This window comes from Uloborus diversus, chromosome 7 (assembly GCF_026930045.1).
Source record: "Uloborus diversus isolate 005 chromosome 7, Udiv.v.3.1, whole genome shotgun sequence".
Taxonomy (NCBI): domain Eukaryota; kingdom Metazoa; phylum Arthropoda; class Arachnida; order Araneae; family Uloboridae; genus Uloborus; species Uloborus diversus.
Window position 1 is genome coordinate 85,097,367 of NC_072737.1, and position 9,709 is coordinate 85,107,075.

A 9,709-nucleotide genomic window follows, 5' to 3' on the forward strand; every position below is an offset into this window, starting at 1 on the left:
CCCCAAAATCAATACACAAACATTATTACCAAAGATAGTCTCAATTAGCGTCTGTAGAGAGGCCCCAAATCCCACCCCCTCAGTTTGAAATTGACTTCAGTTTCAAAAAACAGTTCGTGAGGGCACATTGAACCCCTGCACGCTCTTTGTCCCATCGTTATCAAACAATGCGTAAAATACGATTCTCTAAAAAACTCTGGAGGAGAACTGCCTAACTTATGTAACTTTTCACGGCGCTAATGCATATACCCATCAATCGTCGAAATGAGATGGAAAAAAGTCTATAGTTATGTTTTTCGGATATTAATATCGAAAGATATCCGAAAGATCCGCCGGAGCTTCCCAGTTTTGTTAACGTCAACAAAGATAGTATAAAATTGCGCTTTTAGAAATATTCACTTGGGAGCCCTAAAACCCTTCCTTCCCCAAAATAGCCTAAAACGGATTTTAATTCCGAAAAATATTTCGGTTTGGAATATTTTCATGTTTTTCCTATCGTTTTCCAATATAGCCAAAAATGGGTTTTTGAAACAATAGTGCCGAGAAATAGAGCCCCCAGATCCCCTACCGTCACGAAAGACAGCCTAAATTTGCGTTTTAAACTTCAATTTCGAAAACTTTCGATAGGAGATGATTCAATCTCCCTCCCTCTAGCAACGTCAACACAGATAACCCAAAACTGCTTGTTTAAAACTTCAGTTTCGGAAAATTTTCGGGAAGAGCGCCGATCTTTCCTAAGCTACGGTCACAAAAAATAGCTTCGAATTGATTATAATTTTGAAAGAATTTTAGGAGAGAACTCCAACATTACTTTTTCCCCTGAAGTCTCGAAAAAGTTCCTAAAATTGCGATATTTGACGTCAATTTCGAAAATTTCTCCATGCACCTTGAATATACCTGACTCTTTTCTCCTTGCAACCAAACATAACCAAAGATTACTAAAACTATTTTTCGCACACCAATTTCGATAATTTTCTGGGAGCAATGCCTCCTCCTCTGATTCTCCGTCCTTTCTCAGATGTCACCGAAGACAGACCATAAAATGCGTTTTTACGACTAGTAAATTTTGGTATCTATTACTTCAAAGATATAAATTGTACCTAAGGAGTTTCTTATTATAAAACTTTTCTTCCTTTTTATAAGTTCATCATCTTGTTTTCGTTCTCTTTTTTAAATTAGAACTTGATATAGATATTTGAAGAATATATTTATGTGGACGTCAAAAATTAGTCAAAATATGCAAATTACTCTTGAGGGGCGGCACATTAGATCTTTGCACTACGGGCGACCGACGCCCTAGGATCGGCCCTGAGTCCAAGAAGCAAGGCCCTCGGCGGTTTGCTCCTCATCTCTAGATGTGGCAGTATAGTTGCAAAGGTGTATACATTCAAAAAAATTTCAAGGAGGGGGAGATTGCTTTTTTTAAATCTGTTACTACTCATCTGATTTGAACCTTCTTAGAAGGGGGGGGGGGGTGTCACTTTTTTTTTTTTTTTTTTTGAAACAGCTAAAATATAGCCATTTAACAAAGGAAGTCCCCGAACAATGTTTTCCTTTTCCATTGAATGACAAATAAATATTTTAAAAATTGATTTTTAGAAATTCAATTTCGCAATAATTCCGGAGAAATGTTTTGAAATCCTATCTCCCTCCCATCATCGAAGACTCGAAAAAATTGCACTTTTTGGAACTTCTGTTTCGAAAAATTACCGGTGGAAAGTCAGAAACCATACCTTCTTCTATACTCCATGAGATTACTATAATCGCATCTTTTAAGACTTAAAATTTGCAAAATGCTTCGGAGAAGGCCTCGAAATTCCTCTTCCTCCTAACACAGGGATGCCCATCCCCCTCCCCCCCAATAGCAAAGGGCTCATTCTTCAATATACCACCCCCCCCCCGCCCCTCTCTCTTCCAAGAGTGAAAGCCCAGATTTAACCCCCAAATTATTTCTTGGTTTGGGGGATTAATTACACAACAGAAAGTTTCCGTAAGTTCCGATTAGTTTCCATGAGGGAGATTTGAACCCCACCATTCCTTTCTTTAAGGTCAACAAAGATGGCCTGCACTTTCGTTTCAGGAATTCAGTTCGGAAAACTACCGGGGGGTAGGTTCATTCAAGGTAGGGGCAATCACCCTTCTCTTGTATCCGTTTACTTTTCTAAATGAGCTCTTGTTCAGAGTTTGCACACCTCGTAAAGCTAACAGTGTGTGAGGTGTACATGGCACCATGCGAACTCTCTCTCTCTCTCTCTCTCTCTGATCCTGGAAATCTTATTTTACATTTTCTGCTACATCAGTACGTACGCAACTAATGTACATGTTTTTTGGAGGACAAAAACAAGTCTCATGAGCTAAGTGGGTGATCTAATGTTATAAACTGGGCTTGATTTGAATTGGAGCTCAGCTCCCGCACTTATTTTCAATTTCATGAAAATTTTCTCCTAACCGGTGGAACTCAGGCCATTTACACTTTAAAATAAGTTCTGAAAACTATAGGACTCATACAACTTCTTTTGTTAGAAATTCATCCCAGATTATAAACATGTGACCGGCAATTAAAGAGCCAATACAAATCATGTCAAAATCGCGTTAGTCATTGCATTATGATTTTTTTTTTCTGAAAAGGATATGTTGTTAAGAAGTTTTTGAAAGTCAACTGATCATAGTAATTATCCGAATGCTGAATTAAAGACTGGGTTAACAAAAAAAAATAGTGTTATTTTTTTTTTTTTTTGTAAATTCAAGAATGTCAACGATTGCCTTTTTCAGCCTATTTATCCAATCTGATACTAGTCAGAGGCACCTACGGGGGGTGGGGGGGGGGGGCATAATACTGAAAGACCGAGGCCGTTGAAATTTCTAGGTTTTTTTTCTTCTCTTTTTTTTTAACTCTCTATTTGCGGAGCTCTCGTTTTTGGGAGTCCTCTCCCACTCCGTAGCATTTGAGGGGAGTGTGCTATCGCTTTAGGGGAATGGGCGCCCTTGCATTATTCTCATTATTACACGGTGGTGTCAAAAATGACTGATACATTTGATAAATCAATAAAACTAAATGGGCAGCTATAGAAATTATACCGTTTGTTGCGTTATGCTTGAGACAACAGTAAATTTTTCATACTGACACACTTTCAAAATTAGTTACAAAATTAGTTACAACAGATGGGCGCTACGGGAGAGTTTAAAAGGTATAAAAGAAAACGCAGTCCGTGATTCGCCAAAATGGCCGGTATGTTGAAAAATCAATAAAGACTATACGGACTGCGAAAGAAATACATTGTTTATTTGCAATGTGCTTGAAAAAAATATTAAATTTTCAGGTATAAACACCTGTAACCGCATCTTAATACCTACAGCGCCATCTGTTGAGGAACATTATAACTAATTTTGAAAGTTTATCAATCTGAAAATTTACTGTTTGTCCTAAAGCTTAATGCAACAGACGGACAATTTCCATCGCCGCCCGTTTAGCAGTCATTGATTTTTTTCAAATTGTGTCAGTCGTTTTTTGGAACACCCTGTATATGCTCACCATTGAATGACTGGAAAAACTTCACCACTTGAAAAAACTCTTTTCATTTTCTTATCTATTATCTGCATTAACAGTAAATCAATATTTCAATCTATAAGAGCAGCAAGTGTGCCTCAAGAAAAGAAACCCTATTTTTTCTATTTCTAAAAGTTTTTTCTACATGATTAGAAGGTGATAGCTTGCTAAATTCCTTTCAGCTACCAGTTTGTTGGTAATCTCAGCTTTAATGGAAGAACATCTGCCTCAAACTCGGTTATTGACTATTCCAGACTGATGAGTCCATAAGAAGGGCGAAGCTGCAGTCTCTGGAATAGGGAGTGTCCTGGACTCAAACTGAAAAAAAAAAATTTTTTTGAACCACCCTAAGGGACAACTGTTGGACCGGGCCCGAGCCTGAAGGGGGCCCGAGATTTTCAAAAAAGAAGGGTGAAATCAATGTAGGACGTAAGGGGTAAACAATATGGAAGGGGAGCCCCGCAAAAGTCGCTTTTGATGGGCCCTAAAATTTCTGTGCACACCCCTAGGGAGGTCCCCTGTTATTAGACCAGAACCATGGAAAATCTACGGGGCTTCCATCTCTGACATAAGAGGCTCGACTAGAACTTGGGCTTAAAACGAATAACTGTTTTCTATTATTGCTGCAAGAGATAGATGCAGATTTAGCGTCTTGTTTTCTGGATAGGATGTCTGTAGAAAGATTCTCAGGGGGACGAAGTTGGGGGACTAAAATCAGCTGTGATTTCTCCGTCGCTCTTGCTATGAGTGTGCACATTCCGACGCTTTAACTTAATATCGTAGAAAAAACTCATGGTGTACATCCACGTGGTCATAATCATAATTCCTGAAAAGAAACAAAACCAAGTAAACATCTCAAAATATTTTTATAGTCTTAAAACATAAATTTTCAAGATGATATTTCTATATGCAACTATTTTATGTAGCGTATTTTACGTTCACTAACTTTAGAACCAAGTTTTCTTCATATTCGAGAAAAAAATGGCAACACATCTTTCCATGGCCCCACTGAATTTCCACCATAGAGTAAAGAAATATATATATAATTTCTTTACTCTATGATTTCCACTTACGCTATTTATTAAGTGGGGCCATGATCTTTCTTAATGATTTTCTTCACGTTACAAATTTTAATAAAAGCGTTTTTACGGAAAGTTGAGAAAAAGCACTAAATAATAATTTAAATAGAGGAAAGCCTTAAAAAAAAATAGGGATTTTATGCCGAAATCTAAGTATCACAATTAATTCGCAACTCCAGAGCTCGAATACGCTACCTTGCGGATATTTACAAAACTGCCGAAAAAACTAAAACATTGCGTTCCACGTGTTCATTTTGGGCAAAACAAACAGTTTGTTATGTGTATTTTTTTTTAATTTGCGTAATTCATCATTTGGAATCGTCATCCGCAACAGCGTAACATCAAAAATATCTGATATAAACTGTGAGTACACATTTTATTTATCTTGTTTTGAGTGAATTTGAATAAATATCAGTTTTTCAATTCGATGAAAAAAAGCGGACTTAACAACATTGACTGGACACTAGAGCCATGCTGAAAAATTGCTCTTTTCCTTAACCTAATTCCACTTTAATGATTTAAATAACCTTTGTTACTACAGCATCCAACTGAAATGGACAGTATGCAAATAAATTTTCTTGAAAATATTTATCGCAGAACAGATTGAAAAATCTAGAAAGAACGTTAACAATTTGAACAATAAAACATAAAAGTTTGGAATTTTTATCGCTAAAATATCGCGCCAACTTTACTTTATTGGTCTGCAAAAACTGTCATTATCGGAGGAAGAGTTTCGCCAAAAATCTGTTTATAGGGTTATGGTTTTAGCATTGTGCGAAAGAACAATGTATCTTGACAAGGTTTCGCATATACAGTGGCTCCCAAAAGTCTTCGTACTCCTACGACTTTCAATGAAATAGAATCCTATCCATTGGTTGCAATTATTATTTCGGTATAGGTATTTAATTATAAGATCTATGATCAATTTTCTACAAAACTACATGAAAAGTTTTTTAAAAATATTTAAACTTAATTTTTTAAAAATCAAAAACCAAAAAGTGCCGGAAATTTTATCTCACAAAAGTCTTCGTACACTTTAAAAAATGTCTATACATTATTGAGTAACCTAACTTTTTATTAAGTTTTCATTTAGTAGAATATCATGCAGTATCAACAACATCTATTAAACGCCTGGGAATAGATTTCATTCTTTTTTTCTTTCTTTTTTTGCGTAATTTCTGAGTAAGTGTTCAACCACACTTCGAGTCTTACTGTTTCTAGCTCTATTTTCATTTCAAAGTCGTATTTTCGTAATCTAGTCTCCAGTTATCTCTAAATATGTTACATTAAGCTCAAATCTGGAGATTGAAGGGGTATTTTCTAAACTTTAGGACAATTTTTGAGGCACTAGACGCAAACGTTGAAAGACGTGTGCTTCTTATCGTTATCTAGGTAAAAAACAAAGTTGTTTCTGATAACCAAAGTTTTGGCTAAGAGTTTAAAATTGGTTTTTAAAATATTTAAATGAAGAGCAAGAATTATTATTTCATCTAAAAATTCCAAACTACCAAGTCCTGATACTGATATGCACCCTCGCACAAGAACCCCTTCACCGTCCTGATAAACTGATCCAACTAAGTTCTTAAGATTAAGCTCCTCATTTTTTCTTCTATTGACAATTATACAACAATATAACCAAAAATGTTGAATTTAATTTCATCTGTTAGTAAGACGTTATTCCAAAACGCTTTGGAGCTTATTTATCATTTATTTTGCGACAAAAAGCGTAAGTTTTCTGTTTTTCGCACGAACAAGAACTTTCTGCGGGAAGAGCATTTAATTCAGCTAATCAGAGAACTTGACGAATAATTTTAGGTGAAAATTAAATGTAAAAATTTTCATTTAACTCTGCAGAAACTGTTACAGCACTCAAATGTGTATTTTTCATAACTTTTTTAACTGTAAATCTCCGATCATGCTTTGTCAACTTTGCTGGTTGACCTTTTCTTGCCTTGTTTTCGGTCCGATTCTTTTCTTTAAAAGCGTTTTATCAAGCATTTTGCTATAGAATGGAATAAATTAACTAATTTAGAGACATTTCAAACCAATTTACCTCCACTGTGAGGAAAAAATTCAAATTTCGAATGGTGTTTGTGGATTTTTACCAGTACCCGCCATTTTAAAGTAATAAGCACAATATTAAGGAATAAATAAACAAAAAACTAAAGCCAAATGACTCTTAAGGGTCAACACAATGCAAAAATAATAAAAACACGACATATGATAATTTTAATCATGAATTTATTCGAAAATATTTGTGTGTACGATGACTTTTGTGGCGTATTATTTCTCTGTCTCTTCGTTTTTTGACCCATTTCAAAAAGAAGATCCGTCAATACTTTGAAGAAACTACAGGGTTTTATTTAGATTGACATAGAAATGTTGTGAAAAAATATTGGACTTCATATTCGAATTCAGTTTTGCATTATTTTGGTTTTACTAAAAAATTTCAAAGTGTACGAACACTTTTGGGAGCCACTGTATTTCCATGAAGAATGAATTAAATGCATGATGATTTCTTTTGATATCCAATCATATAGTCATAGAAATAAATTATCTAGTGTTAAATGTTACTCTTGACATTCTGTCACGTATGTGCAATATGTGACAAAAATGTCAACAAATGCCGGAAACGTCACGAAACTGGACATACTATGTACTAATGTATAGAAAAAACGGTACAAAATGAAAATGCTGTTCGAAGCGAGGCAAAAATTTATGAATTCCGAATTCAACATCGTGAAAATGGCTGCTTCAGAACAATTTACTATGTTTTCTGCATTATTTTTTTACTTTCGTAATACTTTTTGATTTCTAATCTCTTTCTACATGGGTCAGAATAACCAAAAGAGTTTGAAAAATCTTTTCAAATGAATAAAGAACAAAAAATCATACATGCGAACAAAAATTTCTGTCATTTCCTAAGTTTAGAAGCAATTTATACGTTACAGCGTGCGTTTGTTTTAGTTTTTTCATCCGCCATTAGACAGTGACTGCAGCGCCCCCTATAGTTTGTTGGAGTTGCGAATAGTTTTTGGTGGATATCTCCGCTAATTATTATCGGAGGACTATGTTAAGTAGCCAAACATAAAAACGGGAAGAATACGAATCTATCGATACCTGGTTCGGTGGTCAGTCCACTAGTGTTCAGGAGAAGTAACTCGGGCATAGGTATATGCATAGGTACATAGGTACATTCGCACAGTTTTTAATTATATAAAATGAAATGCATTTTTAGAAAAGAAATTTTAGTGTCAATGGTTAAAATTAACTGATTTGAATCAGTAATTTTAATCATAATTTAAAACCATTGATTCTTTTTAAAAATATTTCAGTTAAATATAGTTTGAAAATTCAAAATTTCACTGTTATGCCCTTTTCTTAGTGCAAGCTTTCAACCTAATTTTTTATTTTATCCCTATGTGCAGCAAGTTCTTCAATCTTACCAAAGATCCTCAGGACACTTTTGTACATATATCAATGATGGGCCTTTTTTAAATATCCAACATTTTAAAACCAATAGGGGCGTTATAGTTCTGAATGGGAATGTGAAACTTATTTGGAGGTTGTAATTAGATTTTTTAATTTTGCGCAATGAAAAGAATGGGAACATAATTTAAGCAATAAGTTTACTTCGTCATTTTTTTTGCTAATTTTACAGCGTTGACCCTGTAAAACTGTTTACGTCTTCATATTCCGATGGTCTTGTAAGGAAGCCAAGGAAACATGGAAAGGTAAACAAACGAACTGTAAATATGTGTGGGTAAACATTTTTATTGCATAGCTTTCAACCTTCCAATAAAAAATACATTTCATGATTTGTTTTTCTTTCGCAAAGTATTTCTTGGTTTAAGTTAAAAGTTATTATGAAATAAATAAAAAAATGCCTCTTATCTTGTATCAACCAAAAAAACAATTGAAATAATTATTTTATAACTCTTAAAGCAATATTTTAGGATGCCTTTTTTTTTTTTGGCGACTGATAAGAGGAATTGTACTCTCAAATTACTCTCCTCGCTTCGCTTGGTTATTTTTTTATTTGTAACTAGCTGAATCCGCATTGCTGTGCAGGTGCTATGAGTTTAAAAAGAAGCTCTTTTTTAGAACACATGTAAATTTCCCTTCTCACTCTGAAATAAAAAAGAAAGATTATTTTTTCCCTATTAGCTCGATACTTGTTGTTTTAAAAGTGTCCTAATATTTTATCGAAATTGTGTCCTAATTTGCTCATCATCCTCACTCTGACACTTGCCTCCCTATGTTGCTGATCCGTATATGTAGTTTCCTTGCCCTCATAGCTATTCCACAGGAAAGACAACTTTCAGTAGCAATTTCTCGTAATATAAAATGGAGTGAAGTTTAATTTCGTATGATATGATTGAACTCCCAACAACCCCCGCCCCGCCCCCCCCCCATCTAACGCGGATCTGTACATGTAGTTTCCTTACGCTCCAGCTGTTTCGCAAAAAAGAGAACTTGCAGTATAATCCAGTCATATTAGACATTAAAATCGGAAAGTGCGATGTAGTTCTGATTTTTTAATATGTTGTTTGGGTCAGTGGTAGTGTAAATATAACTTTGCAGTTTTGAAAAACATGTGCTTGCTGCGTAATTCGCGAAAAGTAGCGAAATTTTCAAACTTTTTTTGGTTTTTCGGTTATAACTCCTAAACAATCCAACTTTTGATTTAAAACGTGCATACTCATTTTAAAGCACATTAAATTTTAAACAATTTAAGCTCAAGTGGCGTTCTTTGGCACTTTTCAATTGGCAGGAAATATTTTGAATGTTTGAGACAAAAGCAGCAAAAAAAAAAGGAGATCCACATCCTCTTCATCATCCATCACGATCTGTTGAGATGTACTTTTAACGATGGCGGTTCGGATAATTTTTCAATAAGTTTCTCTACTTGTTGTTTTCTTCAATACTCTCAAATTTCAACCTAGGGAGCAACTCGTCATTGAGGTGTCGTTTATTACACGATTTGGAAAAAAAAAAAGCGTTTCTTAAGGAGCACTCTGATGTTAGTGTTAGTGTTAAGAAGTCAAATATAATCATATTGCGCTTGCGCGCAGTCGTTCTA